Raw genomic sequence first — 14,349 nt, 5'->3', positions numbered from 1 at the left:
ACTTCAATTTGTTTTTGAGTTTACAGTGGGCGCATACATTTTTTCGTCCTCAGGGCTCCTCAGAACGAATATTACCGACATATATTCAAAATGGAATTTCTGCAGCAGTGAAATGCTTCTTTTTATGAAAGCTAAATATTAGTAAAAATGTCTCCTTTTAAAAAGGAATTTCTCTATTAAATTTTACTCTTTTGTAGTCAAATTAAATAAGAAGGTTTAGTAGTTTTTACAAAGGCCAGCTGTATTTTTTATTTTATTGGATGTGAACAATGGATAATGGACGAAGCCAAGCTGTCTGCTACCACTTGGTATAAACTTTAGTGCAATGAACTTTATTTATAAGAATGTACCAATCCTTACCTTTCACTAAGTCCATTGTAATTTGGCCATTTAGGCCATACAGTCTTAGGACCAAACAAGCCGACATAACTAGCCCGAACACCTTGAAATCTAAAGCAGCAGGTAAGCGTTCGAGTCAATACAGGTATTGTTAAAGAAAAAAGATCATAATAAAAGTTTTCCAAGTTATAACGATAAGTTCCTAAATAGTTAACATATGGTGAAATCTTGGAAGAAAAATTGGAAAGCCTGTAACCTCTTTTTTTTTTTCTTTAATTTAAACCAAAAGTCATGAGAAAAATGTTTTTATTTTTGAATGTCGTATTAATAAATCAGAAGAGGCCATTTTGTTTAAAAGCTCACTGGTTATTTCATTTGTTATGATGACAATTTCTTTTACTACAAAAGAAATCATTGATTTCATGTTTACTTATTTGAAACTGATATTCCACCAGCATAATTTTAAGAGACTACTTAGGTACAACTTAGGCAGCAAGCAGCCAACACATTCTAAGCTCAATTTTCTCTTTTCATTACCATAACTTAAGTCACGCCACGAAGATGTAACAGGAGTATTACTTAGAATAGGAGCATGCTAATCAAATTTCGACTGAAATTAAAGGGCCTCTTAAGAGTTACAGGATATCCAGCAATGGGCAAGACATTATAGCAGCTCTTGTAGTAGAGATCTGAAAGATGCTGTTCCACTTGCGGCCTTTGGAACATTTAGGCTAGGGTAGACGATAATTTATGAGATTAACTTAAAGATAAGTAGCTTATTGGACAAAAAGATTCAATGAAATATATCTACAGCTTTACTATTTTTATAACGAAACTTTCTCTGAACAAACTTCAATTCAAGGGCGAAGAGAATTGTATCAAATTTCTAGCTAGAGAACATGATATCACCAATTATCGATGTTTTTCGATGCTCTCCTTTTAGACATCAATTAAATTTAAGAGGATATTTTGAAATTATATTACTGAAGCGAATATTATTTTCATCAGAACTTGCCACTCTCATTCCAATCCTCTTGTTCGCCATTTATCATCTCATCGCCATCCAGATCATCCTCCCAGACGATTAAAACGTCAGTAGCCTCGCGATTTTCTCTCTTTTGAGGAGAGTAGCTAATCCTAGAGACGACTTAGGGAGTTTTATCACTGGGCAACTTCTCCCCTCAATTAGTGAGTTTGTAGTGGTCAGTTATTGTCATTGTTACTTATGGCGTATCTAGGCGCTGGTGTAACGTAACAAATAAATTAATAAAAGAAGCGAATATTAAAAATATTGACCTACTTTTTTGTGCGAATTTCAAGTCAATTTCAAGTTCATTACAGGTAGTAGTGTGACTTCAGAATAATGTTTTCACTGTTTGCCTTTTTCAGGTGCTGTGCGGGTGTGTTAAAGTTCCGGAAGTGTTTGCATCCGAGAGTGTTTACTTTCATTCTAATAACACATAAATTATAAACCAGTGCTCATTTAAAGTTTTCAAATCGGATTTTCTAAATTGCTCGACTTGAAAATAATACGTTACAGTCATTTTTTGCGTTATATACACTGGGCCAAAAAAGTCTGTGAACACTAACCTAAATTTTATTACTTTTATTACTATCTTATTAGAAACTTCTTTTATTTTCAAATGAAATATACTATTCGATAGAGAGAAACCAGAGTTTTCATTTTATATTCAATCTTTTATTTTTGTTCAGCAGGAATATCACAATTAAATGTTTAACAAAACAACACCCCAAACGAATGCAAAAAAAGTCTGTGAACAGCTGTATAAATATGTAAAAACATTAAGATAACAAACAGAAAAACGATTGAATAAAGTTTGAAAGTTCTCTATTGTATTGTAGAAACCACTACAGTCAGTTCTGTGAATAAATAATCTAATTAGTACATATTTAACCACTAATATGGAAGTTCCCAGACCAATTCGAGAACTTATTGTGACGTTGTGAAATGAAAGAAAAAGTATTCGAGAAATAGGGAAGATAGTTCAAAAAAACCCTTTAACGGTGCATAATATTATTAAAAAGTACGGAAATGTGATTAGTAGGCCACGCAGTGGACGGCCACCAAAACTTAATTCCTTTCATAAACTGCAAATTCTGAAGTCTGTTCGAGAAGAACCCAGGACAAGCGCTCAAAAAATCAGTCAAGAATTATCAAATGGTTATGTGTAAGCGTAACACCACAGACAATTAGAAATAAATTACATGAATACGATTATTGCGGTCGAGTCCCGAGGAAAAAACCTTTAATCAATAAAATAAATCGTAACCGCCGATTGGATTTCGCGAAAGAATATGTTTCTAAGCCATCTAGTTTCTGGGAAACCGTAATCTTTTCAGATGAGTCGAAATTCAATGTATGTGGGTCTGATTGACGACAAAAAGTGTGGCGAAAAAGAAATGAAGCTATGAAAATGAAAAATATGAAGCCTACTTTTAAGCATGGGGGAGGCAACATTCTGGTGTGGGATGCATGAGTGCTAAAGGAGTGGGCAAGTTAGATCTAATTAATGGTATGATGGACCAATATGTGTATGTGGATATATTAAGACGCAATTTAAACGAAAATTCAAAAAAATTAGGGTTGGAGGGAACGTTTGTCTTCCAACAAGACAATGACCCGAAACATACCGCACTAAAAACTCGGGAATGGCTTTTAAATAATACACTCTGGCGCCTAAACACCCCTCCACAATTGCCAGACCTTAACCCAATAGAACATTTGTGGGATGAAATCAGCCGCCAAATAAATAAACGAGGAATAAGAAACCGTGAACAACTAAAAAACGCTATTTTAGAAGAGTGGGATAAAATTCCAACATTGACGACCACAAAATTATTAGGATCGATGAAAGCTCGCTTGTTGGAAGTGATTAGGAACATAGGAGGTCCTACAAGTTTTTAAAATTTATAATTCACGTACAATGTGTAACAATGATTTATTTCTGCAAAGTGTTCACAGACTTTTTTTGCATTCGTTTGGGGTGTTGTTTTGTTAAACATTTAATTGTGATATTCCTGCTGAACAAAAATAAAAGATTGAATATAAAATGAAAACTCTGGTTTCTCTCTATCGAATAGTATATCTCATTTGAAAATAAAAGAAGTTTCTAATAAGATAATAATAAAAGTAATAAAATTTAGGTTAGTGTTCACAGACTTTTTTGGCCCAGTGTATATTTCTTTACCCTGTGTCCAGTGTCCAGTGTAAGGGCGAGATCTCTTCCAGGAGAGTTGCAGCACTGTCCATCGATGGACATGTAACTGCAAGAGTTGGTTACTGTTCCCATCCTACAGCAAAACACAGGTAGGCCAGGGTGTTTATAGTGGTCCATACTTACCATTTTGGAACGCATCTTAAAATTTTGTGCACTTCACACTATCACATATGGTAGTATTTAATTAATACAAACAATGATTATGATTCCAAACTACATTTTTGTTACTTTTTATCTTTTTGCATGTTTGCATGAACCTTATTTCACTAAAATGGAATCATAATCATTTGAACACATGTTTATGTCGCAACCATTAATAACCTCACTCGGTTATTTCTATGCTACAAATGAATACATCGAATAAACATTCGATTTGTAACCGATGTTGGAAACAACGGTTTGAGTAAATATTGTACATAATGGGTAAAACACGACCACCAGCTGTATTATGTACTTCAGTGGTTTCCAAAATTTCTTTATTTTTAGACAGCTTCTCGTTCGCAATAAAATGGTCGCACCCCCTCCACCGTTGCATTTTATCAGTGGTTTCATTTTATAAATACTGTTCTTCTATTAAAGTAAATCGAAAGCAACTTTCCATGTTTTTGTTTTATGTTTTAGTAATCGATGATTTATAGAATATTCGTTTGAAATTGTAATTTGAGTTCAATTTTTATCGATAGTTGTTCATTTCTTTTTAATTCACGCTTTGGAACTGTTTTTTGTGGTAACCATGACTACAAAGCTGAATTACTTTATTAATTAATTTAATTAAAGTAATTTATTCATCGGTTTCCATTATAAAAACGAACTTTTCACAACCGAGAATGTGGTTGTAAATGTTTTATTACAATGTATCTTTTTACTATTCATTTTCCTCTCATAGTTTTTAAATAAAAATGATGACAATCTATAATATATATTTTAAACTTAATTCTAAACTTGAAGGCTATAAAACGTTACATTCGTGACTGAATCTTTTTATCTCACGTTTTAAAAAGTGAAATAGTGTGGCACACCTCCCCAGTTCGAAATGTTTGTTTTTTAATACCCTATAGGCAAATCCACGAACTAATCAGCTGTATTTTTTTTTATAAATACGTACGTATAAAATACCACCTACGTTGAATATGTATTGTTGTATTTGAAATTTATTTTTATTGGTGAGTTAATTAAATTGTTACACATGTATATTTTATTTTTTTTAAAAAAAAGAACAAAACAAAAAACGAGAAACCATTTTTATCTTCATTAAAAATCTTATTATTTGGGTTGGGCAAGTTAGCTCATAACCCACAACATGTAAATTCTATTATCTTGAAACACACTCTCGTAAATTTTATATCTTACATACGATTTGACTACTGCTTTAGCTTTAATATATTATAAAAAAAACAACAAAAGGTTACAAATTGAACACCCCATAAATTTTCATAATTATTTTTTCTTTTTAATTAAACAAAACACAACTAAAAAATCATTTAAAATTACGTAACTTCATTGTAATTTACTTGTTTACAATGTTTAATTTAAATCGTATAGATTTTCAATTTTAAATTATCACCGGAAATAGCCGTTTTGAAGTTTCCTGTTTTGTGATTATTATTATGATTGTTATTATTCTTATTATTATTATTTTTTGAATGATTTAAGGCGCGTCAACATCTAAGGTTATTGGCGCCCGGAGCTTTTTTCAGTGCACTGCCGGCCTCCGGACTGAGTTCTCTCGTTACAGGCAACACTGTCCATCAGCGGACAGTGAGCTGTATTATTATTACTATTATAATAATAATTATTTTTTTTAATGATTTAAGGCGCGTCAACATCTCAGGTTATTGGCGCCTGGAGCTTTTTTCAGTGCACTGCCGGCCTCCGGACTGAGTTCTCTCGTTACAGGCAACACTGTCCATCAGCGGACAGTGAGCTGTATTATTATTACTATTATAATAATAATTATTTTTTTAAATGATTTAAGGCGCGTCAACATCTAAGGTTATTAACGCCCGGAGCTTTTTTCAGTATACTACCGGCTTCCGGACAGTGTTCTCTCGTTACAGGCAACACTGTCCCATCACCGGAAAGTGAGCTGTAAGTGAGCTCCTAGGAAGAGAGAAAATCTAAGGGCCTAGCAGCTGGATTCGAACCCGGGACCGGGACCTTCGCGTGGGAATTCAATACGCTAACCGCATAGCTAATCCCTTCCCTCTGTTTTGTTATTATTATAATTAAACGATTAGGGACCAACGTCAAGTAAACGGCTACTTCTGATGTCGGTAACGAACGCCATACTTTCGTATATGGGGTGTGAAGTTTGGGCCGACGCTCTTTTTTTTTTTTTTTTTTTATGATTTAAGGCGCGTCAACATCTAAGGTTATTGGCGCCCGGAGCTTTTTTCAGTGCACTGCCGGCCTCCGGACAGTGTTCTCTCGTTACAGACAACACTGTCCATCACCGGACGGTGAGCTGTAAGAAGCTCCTAGGAAGAGAAAATCTAAGGGTCAGCAGCTGAATTCGAACCCGGGACCTCCGCTTGGGAGTCCAGTATGCTAACCTCATAGCTAATCCGTTCCCTTCCGACGCTCTTAGAAAGGAAAAAGTACCGGAAGTAGATGGCTTCGTTTCAAAGAAGAGGAGCGTTAAGGGTCGCCTGTTCCTATCGAACGGTCTCGGAGCCTGCGGCACTAGTGGTGGCTGGAGTGATCCCCATTGATTTGATGGCCCAAGAACGTAAGTTGGCTCACGATCTAAGGGAAGTCCTTGGAAGATCGGTGGCGAAGGTGGTGGCCAGGGGTCACTCTATTCGGTTCTGGCATGATTATTCTAGTTATTATTATTTATATTCTTGTTATTATTAGTATTCTTCTTCTTCTTCTTCTTATGATTATTCCTCGGCAATATCTAAGATCAATGGTGCCCGCAGCTTTATTTTTATTTTTGTTTTTGAGAAATTACCTAATTTTTTGTTTTTTACGCGTAACATTTACGAAAGATTAATGCAAAGACAGACGTAGATAATAATAGATTATTTAAATAACTATTTTAAAAGCTGGTAATTGTTTTAATGACATAGCTAACAGAAAATTTAAATCTTAATATAGGCTCCAAACTGAAATTATAAACCAAAAAACAGACATGTATTAAATACGATATCTGCATAGTTTAAGAAAAAAAAAAATAACTTGAAGAGTTTTTATTGAAAAGCAAACCTTTGAAGGTCATCTAGTAATATTCTGGCTATGTCTCTAATTATATAGTGTACCTATGTCGTATCACATAGTGTTGTAGAGATTTTTATTTTTTTGTACCATTGTAATACTCAATCAACACTATTGTATTCAGATTTTATTAATGGAGTGCCAAGACAAAAGGGTTGAGGAATTTTGATGACTGCACATTTCGTTTTCAAGAAATGAATTCAACTTGAAAATTATACATGTGTATGTAATAGTTACGGATATAGTTAAAAGAAAAGAAAAACATTTCGCGCCAAGAAGTTGAAAAAGAAATTCATTGATAGTTGAATCACAACTTATGGGGCGGACATTACTATTTTTTGCTTAAGAAAGTGCCTGTCTAATCAATCTAGTTTTTATTTCGCTAGAAAAGTGCCAACGATTGCAGTTAATATTTTTTTGTTGTTCATTGGCACTTTTTATTGGTAAGAAATCTTGACTGTGGCCATTTTATTTTGTCACGATTAAGCATCTACGTGGTTCTTAGCACAGGCTAGTAGAACCTTCATCACCGGACGTCAACATTATTTTTATCGAATTCCTTCAATCCAATTCGATAGGATAAATCGATTTCTTCCTTGCTGATAGTTCTTCCTGGTACAATGCTAGAATTATTCTCGTATAGGCGCCGTAATTTCTGCTTTTCAATTTAATTTAAATTAACATTGAATTTCTAATTAAATTTTAAACTGCTACGCACATATGTACATGCTAACAGATCAATCGATATTTCTTTTTTTTCGATATTCAAAGAGAAGTGTTGAGGTCGAAAAAGTTGATTTTTGAAACATGTTTCCCCCCTACCAACAGTACCCTGCTGACAAGGAGTTTATTTACAATATCACATACGAGGGGGTACCAAAAAATAACCGGAATTGCGTTGCCGCGCATGGAGCTTATGTAGTACGCATTTCTGCCGCTAGACGTGTATAGCGCAATTCCTTGCCAGTTCAGTCCTGCCTGTGTTGTCTGCCTGGCTCGTTCTGTTCATCTGCAGTGATTGTTTTTACCAGCGCTGTTTTGTTCTTTTTTCGTTTTTTATGATGGCAAGTTTAAGTGAACAACGTGCAGCTCTGAAATTTTGTTTTCTACTCGGCAAAAATGCTGCTGAAAGTGTTTTAATGTTGAAAACAGCTTACAAAGATGACGCTATGGGAAAAACTCAAGTATACGAGTGGTTTACTCGGTTTAAAAATGGCGACATGTCGATTGATGACAAACCTCGTTCTGGACGTCCATCAACTGCCCGAATCGACGAAAATGTTGAAAAAATTCGAGAGCTGGTGTTCACAGCCCGTCGACAGACAATTGATCAACTGTCAGAGAGTAGTGGGTTATCTTGGAGCTCGGTTCAGCGAATTTTAACGGAAGATTTGGGGATGAAAAGGGTTGCTGCCAAGTTTGTTCCTCGAGTTCTGACTGACAATCAAAAAGAACATCGAGTTGAAACATGTCGTGCTTTGAAACAACAGCTTGAAACTGATCCAGACTTTCTGTCAAAGGTCTGGTGATGAGTCATGGTGCTATGGTTATGACCCAGAAACAAAGCAACAGTCGAGCCAATGGAAGACGTCATCTTCACCCCGACCAAAAAAATGTCGTCAAGTCAAGTCAAACATCAAAACAATGCTGATTTGCTTTTTTGATGCCAAAGGCGTAGTCCATTCAGAGTTTGTCCCCCCAGGTCAGACCGTCAATCAAACCTTGTATTTGGAAGTTTTGAAAAGATTGCGCAATAGTGTTCGCCAAAAAAGACCAGATTTGTGGCAAACAGGAGACTGGTTCTTCCACCACGACAATGCACCTGCACACACAGCCATCTCTGTTACATAGTTTTTGGCTAAAAATGGCATGGTTCCGCTGCCCCACGCACCTTACTCGCCTGACCTGGCTCCGTGCGACTTTTTCTTATTTCCACGCATGAAAAAGGGCATGAAAGGTCACCGATTTGACAACATTGAAGAGGTCAAGAAAAAAACGAAGAAGGAGCTGTCAGCCATTTCTAAAGATGACTACAAAAAATGTTTCGAACAGTGGAAGCACCGGTGGGACAAATGTATTAGTTGTAATGGAGAGTATTTTGAAGGGGATAAGGTTGTTCTGTAAAAAATTTGTAAATAAATAGCTTTTAAAAAATAATTCCGGTTTTTTTTGGGTACCCTCTCGTAACACGTACCACTGTTCGTACAATATGTTATTATATACAATTCCAATCAAACTAAATAATACATGATAATTCGGAATTATACGTACAATATCTAATACTACCAGCTGTTGACCCTTAGATTTTCTCTTCCTAGGAGCTTCTTACAGACAACACTGTCCGTTGATGGGACAGTGTTGACTGTAACGAGAGTACACTATCTCCGGAGGCCGGGCAGTGCACTGAAAAAAAGCTCTGGGCACCAATAACCTTAGATGTTGACGCGGGCTTAAATCAATAATAATAATTTAAAAAAAAAAAATACATAGTTCAAAATAATACACAAATATTTATAGTTGGAGCCTCTTATAAAGGGGCACTCTCACTAGCGACCACCTCCATTTACTGGCCAGTTTTGTTGGATTTCCCCGTCTTACCCCTTATACTGCACTTTCTATATAAAAGAACCACCCGACATAGCGGCCGCTGACATTGTTTTTGGGGAATGGATTACTATATGTTTCATCACCCACCAACGATTACCTTATTATTAAAAGTTCGTTTGACGTGGTGATAAAAATAATATTTTTTTTAAAAAATCTGATAAATTTTTTGGATAATTAAGAAAAACTTGATGCATATCATACAGCTGCAATAATTATGCAATTATGTACGTTTTGTAACTCTATTAATAATAAACAATCTTTAAATAGATGTTTGGGGAAAAAACACATATTTTTTCATTATGAAACTTGCCTACCTCCTTCTTAATGGCCACCTCCAAACAGCGGCCACTTTGCTTTTACTTCGCCAGTGCCCGTTATTGAGAGGTTCGACTGTATATATGTATAATACATAATATATAAAATGTTCTTCAATAATTTCAGTCAGTCTAGTCAAAAAAATGTCCATTGATATTGAGTATATGAATTTGTCTATCGTAAATAGCCTGTTGAAAGAAGTAAAGATGCTGCGCTGGACCAGTTGTGTCCTGTTATTGTAACGTCTTGTTGTAGATGTTGTCTGTATAGGGTCCAGAAGTGGACAGTCAAAGCTCAGGCGGTCCTATTTCTGGATCTGTAATATTATCACAAGGGCAGAGCTGCTTTATCGTCGAATGATATGAAACCTGTGTGCAAGTAGTTCCTCTAGTTCTGCCATTTCCTGTCTTCTATTTGCGTCAGTTTGTGGAAATCCCATTACAGGAAGTAGCGGTGGTACATTTTTTGGACCGGATCTTAATCTTTTCTTTTGTGGCTTTCTCAAAACAAAAAAAACCACTTAATAAATCCTTTATGAACGCCCAATTCTTTAGCCACATTATGCCAGGTCAGCGAATTTATATATTTAGCCAGTTCAGTGTTACCAACATCAACATATCTTACATAATATTTCTATTTTCGTTTTTATTTTGCTCGCTCTGATATCATTGTCGTAACGTGTATGTATTCGCGTAAATCCTTAAATACATTTTTTTAAATTATTTATCTCAGCTTATATAAATAATACACAAATAAAAAATCTTTTTGACATCCATATGGTTTCGGTTTTGAAAAATGGAAATGACCTCAATGTGTCTTCTGTCTGCTAGTTTTTCTTTTTTTAGATCGATTTTTCTTTTCTTTGTTGTTTTTTTTAAAGAAAGTAAAGAGCACACAGGGAATGATTGCGTCACAGGATTAATATTGGCAGCGGGACGCTCTCTAAGCCTTGGCACCAAACATTCACAGGGATCTTATCAAAATTCTTAATCTGATCACTTACACGCCTTTTTTTTTTTCTTACTTAAGATTTTGTATTTAATTCTTACCAACCCCCACACTAGACTTAAAAGAACAGAACTGAACAGACGCTATCTGTCTACTTAAAAGACTCTTAGATCTCTCTGGACAACAAAAGACTAATTTACACTTCTATTTTAAAACCCATCTGGGCGAATTGAATAGAGCTGTGGGGTTCAAGCAAACGCTCCAATCTCCAAAGGATTCAGTCCCTTCAATCTTAAAATACTTCGAACTGCTCCATTTTATGTCTCCCAACCTGGACTATACACCCAGTAACCTTAACCATTCCTTTTATCACCGAAGTCGCTGAAAACACGATACAGAAAACTCCACTTCAACCTGCAATCTCATATAAATCCTCTAGCTCCAGAATCTTTCTTCTAGAACTCTTCCTGATAACCCGGGGACAAGACGCCTTAAAAGACAGTGTGGCCTCGTGATCTCCTCTCTAGTGAAGAGAGTGGTACTAACAGTCTAATGTTTTGGGAGTGTTACCACTGCGGTAACTTCTCCACTCGTACACTTCTGTAATTCATAGTTCTGTTATCACTGTTACTTATAGCGCCAACGCGCTGATTGTAGCACAAAATAAACGCAAAAAACAAAACAAAAAATCTAACCAACAACAGCTATTCACTTAGTGAGACCGTACATTGCACTATAATGTAACTGAACGGAGATGCTTACTCCACAAGCCTCTACCCTGAACTCTGCTTGTTCTACAACAAATTCTTAAAAAAAAAAAAAAAAAAAAAAAAAAACTTTAGCCAACCGGAAATGAAACGAAAAGGCTTTTTCGAGTTCTTTCGTAATTTTCTGGACTGTAGACAAAGGAGTTTAATATGAACTTTGAACTTTGACGAAGTCACATTTTACGTTGAACTGCCACTTTGTTTTTTAAGAACTATTTCTTATTGTTTCACATTGAGCTGCCCACTCAATTGCTACCTTTCAAAGTATCACTTTGTCCTAGTGAATAAATTAAACGTTTCAATAAAAATACCATGTTTAAAGAAAATTTAATTATGAAAAAACAATATCCGGATTGGCCTACAACTTCGAGAGTAGGAAGAACTCAGCAGAGGCCCCTCAGACCCATTCATAAATCTTAGCTAGTAATTTATGAATTAACACTTATATGGGAGGTCCAGTTTTACGTTTTAGCTTTCTTGAAATTGTATAAATAATTCTCAGTTTACGTTGGAGAAGGTAACATGACGTCAAGATAAAGAAACCGTTAGAGTTGTCGAAATAATTGCAGTAACCAAATTATCGGTATTATTATTAACTATGTATTAATTAATTTATTTTTCTTATATTAAGCAATAAAGCTGACCAGAAACCACTGGGCCAGGGGGATTGAGGAGGATACGGGATTTACTTGGGTCGGCTACTTTTTGGGTGGTAAATGATGACCATTCGGGAGAACCGGTTTCTTTTTTTTGGTAAAAGATATTAACCGGATGTCTGTCTGTCTGAAAGTTTTGCATTTGTGTACGCCTGTATTTGGTTGGCTGGCACTGATCTGTAAGCAGAGGTGACTTTTTAAAAATTTAAACATATTTAAATCAAAATTAATAATAATAATAATAATAGTAATAATAATAAACAATTAGAAGTAAAATTATTTTTTAGCCCTTTTGTCTATGCTTGTGATCATCTAAAGCTCTTAACATTTGATTATTGCTCAGAAAATCACTTGGAAAACTACTTATTTCCCGCTATTAAGAAAAATACTAGCTTTACTGCCTTGGCAATATTTTTAGTAGAAAGGGGATGAAAAAATACATAAAAATGACCTATCGCGTGCTCTTCTTTCTCTTTGATAACAAGTTAAAAAATTTGAAATATGATTAATAAATATCCAGATTTTGAAATGGCCTAGCACCTTTAATTTTGAAGATATCGAATTGCGGTTTCCGGTTTCTTTCATAACTTTTTGTACTCTATAAAACTGTGCATATGAAAATGGGGGTCAACTGCAAACCCTCACTTTTGGTCGCGTGTCAGCCGCGTATGCGGGCAGAAATCTAAAATCAAGTCACATTTTCTGAAACTAGAGGTGACTGGCCACAAATTTTCTCTCAATCATTTTTTTTGCCCAGATCAACCGTTTAAGCATGAAATGCATTTGAGCCGTCTTAAAATGAACACCCTGTATTAATATTAATATTAATTAATTAATTAACAAATATGAATAGGATAAAAAAAAATATAGGGTTTGTCGGGGGATCTCCCACTTTCAAAACTAAGCTTAATATCCCTCCACTTGAAGGGTGCGATATGTCCAAGAGTTTTGGCTTTTATGCCAAATGTAAAATAAAGTAATTGCCTATTTATTCAGGCCGGCTTTACGTCCAACTACCAAATTAGGTGTCATGGACGGGGGCGACTAGCAAACATACTTTACTGTAAATTTCTCATATTAACCATTAAATAAAATCCAAGACCTAGACCAGGGGAATCGAACCCACTAACCAACAACACATCTTAGCATTGCGGGTCTAGCCTATAACCGCCTAACATACTTTACTGTAAATTTCTCATATTAACCATTAAATAAAATCCAACATCTAGACCGAGAATCGAATCTACTAACCAACAACACATCTTAGCATTGCGGGTCTAGCCTATAACCTTCTAACATACTTTACTATAAATTTCTCATATTAACCATTAAATAAAATCCAAGGCCTAGACTGGGGGAATAGAACCCACTAAACCAACAACACATCTTAGCATTGCGGGTCTAGCCTATAACCTTCTAACGTACTTTACTATAAATTTCTCATATTAACCATTAAATAAAATCCAAGGCCTAGACTGGGGGAATAGAACCCACTAAACCAACAATACATCTTAGCATTGCGGGTCTAGCCTATAACCTTCTAACGTACTTTACTATAAATTTCTCATATTAACCATTAAATAAAATCCAAGGCCTAGACTGGGGGAATAGAACCCACTAAACCAACAATAGATCTTAGCTTTGCGGGTCTAGCCTATAACCGCCTAACATACTATACTATAAATTTCTCATATTAACCATTAAATAAAATCCAAGGCCTAGACTGGGGGAATAGAACCCACTAAACCAACAATACATCTTAGCTTTGCGGGTCTAGCCTATAACCGCCTAACATACTATACTATAAATTTCTCATATTAACCATTAAATAAAATCCAAGGCCTAGACTGGGGGAATAGAACCCACTAAACCAACAATACATCTTAGCTTTGCGGGTCTAGCCTATAACCGCCTAACATACTATACTATAAATTTCTCATATTAACCATTAAATAAAATCCAAGGCCTAGACTGGGGGAATAGAACCCACTAAACCAACAATACATCTTAGCTTTGCGGGTCTAGCCTATAACCGCCTAACATACTATACTATAAATTTCTCATATTAACCATTAAATAAAATCCAAGGCCTAGACTGGGGGAATAGAACCCACTAAACCAACAATACATCTTAGCTTTGCGGGTCTAGCCTATAACCGCCTAACATACTATACTATAAATTTCTCATATTAACCATTAAATAAAATCCAAGGCCTAGACTGGGGGAATAGAACCCACTAAACCAACAATACATCTTAGCTT

At 35.4% G+C, this 14,349-nt stretch overlaps 1 protein-coding gene across 2 annotated transcripts in view; it reads left to right on the top strand.

The window, feature by feature from the left end:
* The window catches only part of sog (chordin short gastrulation), a 139,370-nt gene that overhangs the window by 3,195 nt on the left and 121,826 nt on the right, over positions 1 to 14,349 (top strand). Inside the window, exon 1 of one of the 2 annotated variants that reach the window (XM_074113508.1) lies at positions 2,037 to 3,667. The exons of the other annotated variant lie outside the window; for it this stretch is intronic. The gene's annotated coding sequence lies outside the window, so the exon portion shown is untranslated. Of the gene's footprint in view, positions 1 to 2,036; positions 3,668 to 14,349 lie in introns of those variants that run through there. 2 annotated transcript variants of the gene reach the window in all.

The sequence above is a fragment of the Rhodnius prolixus genome, unplaced genomic scaffold (assembly GCF_049639745.1).
Source record: "Rhodnius prolixus isolate KJV_2025 unplaced genomic scaffold, Rpr scaffold_7, whole genome shotgun sequence".
In the NCBI taxonomy this organism is placed as follows: domain Eukaryota; kingdom Metazoa; phylum Arthropoda; class Insecta; order Hemiptera; family Reduviidae; genus Rhodnius; species Rhodnius prolixus.
This window is presented reverse-complemented; position numbering and strand designations above follow the sequence as displayed.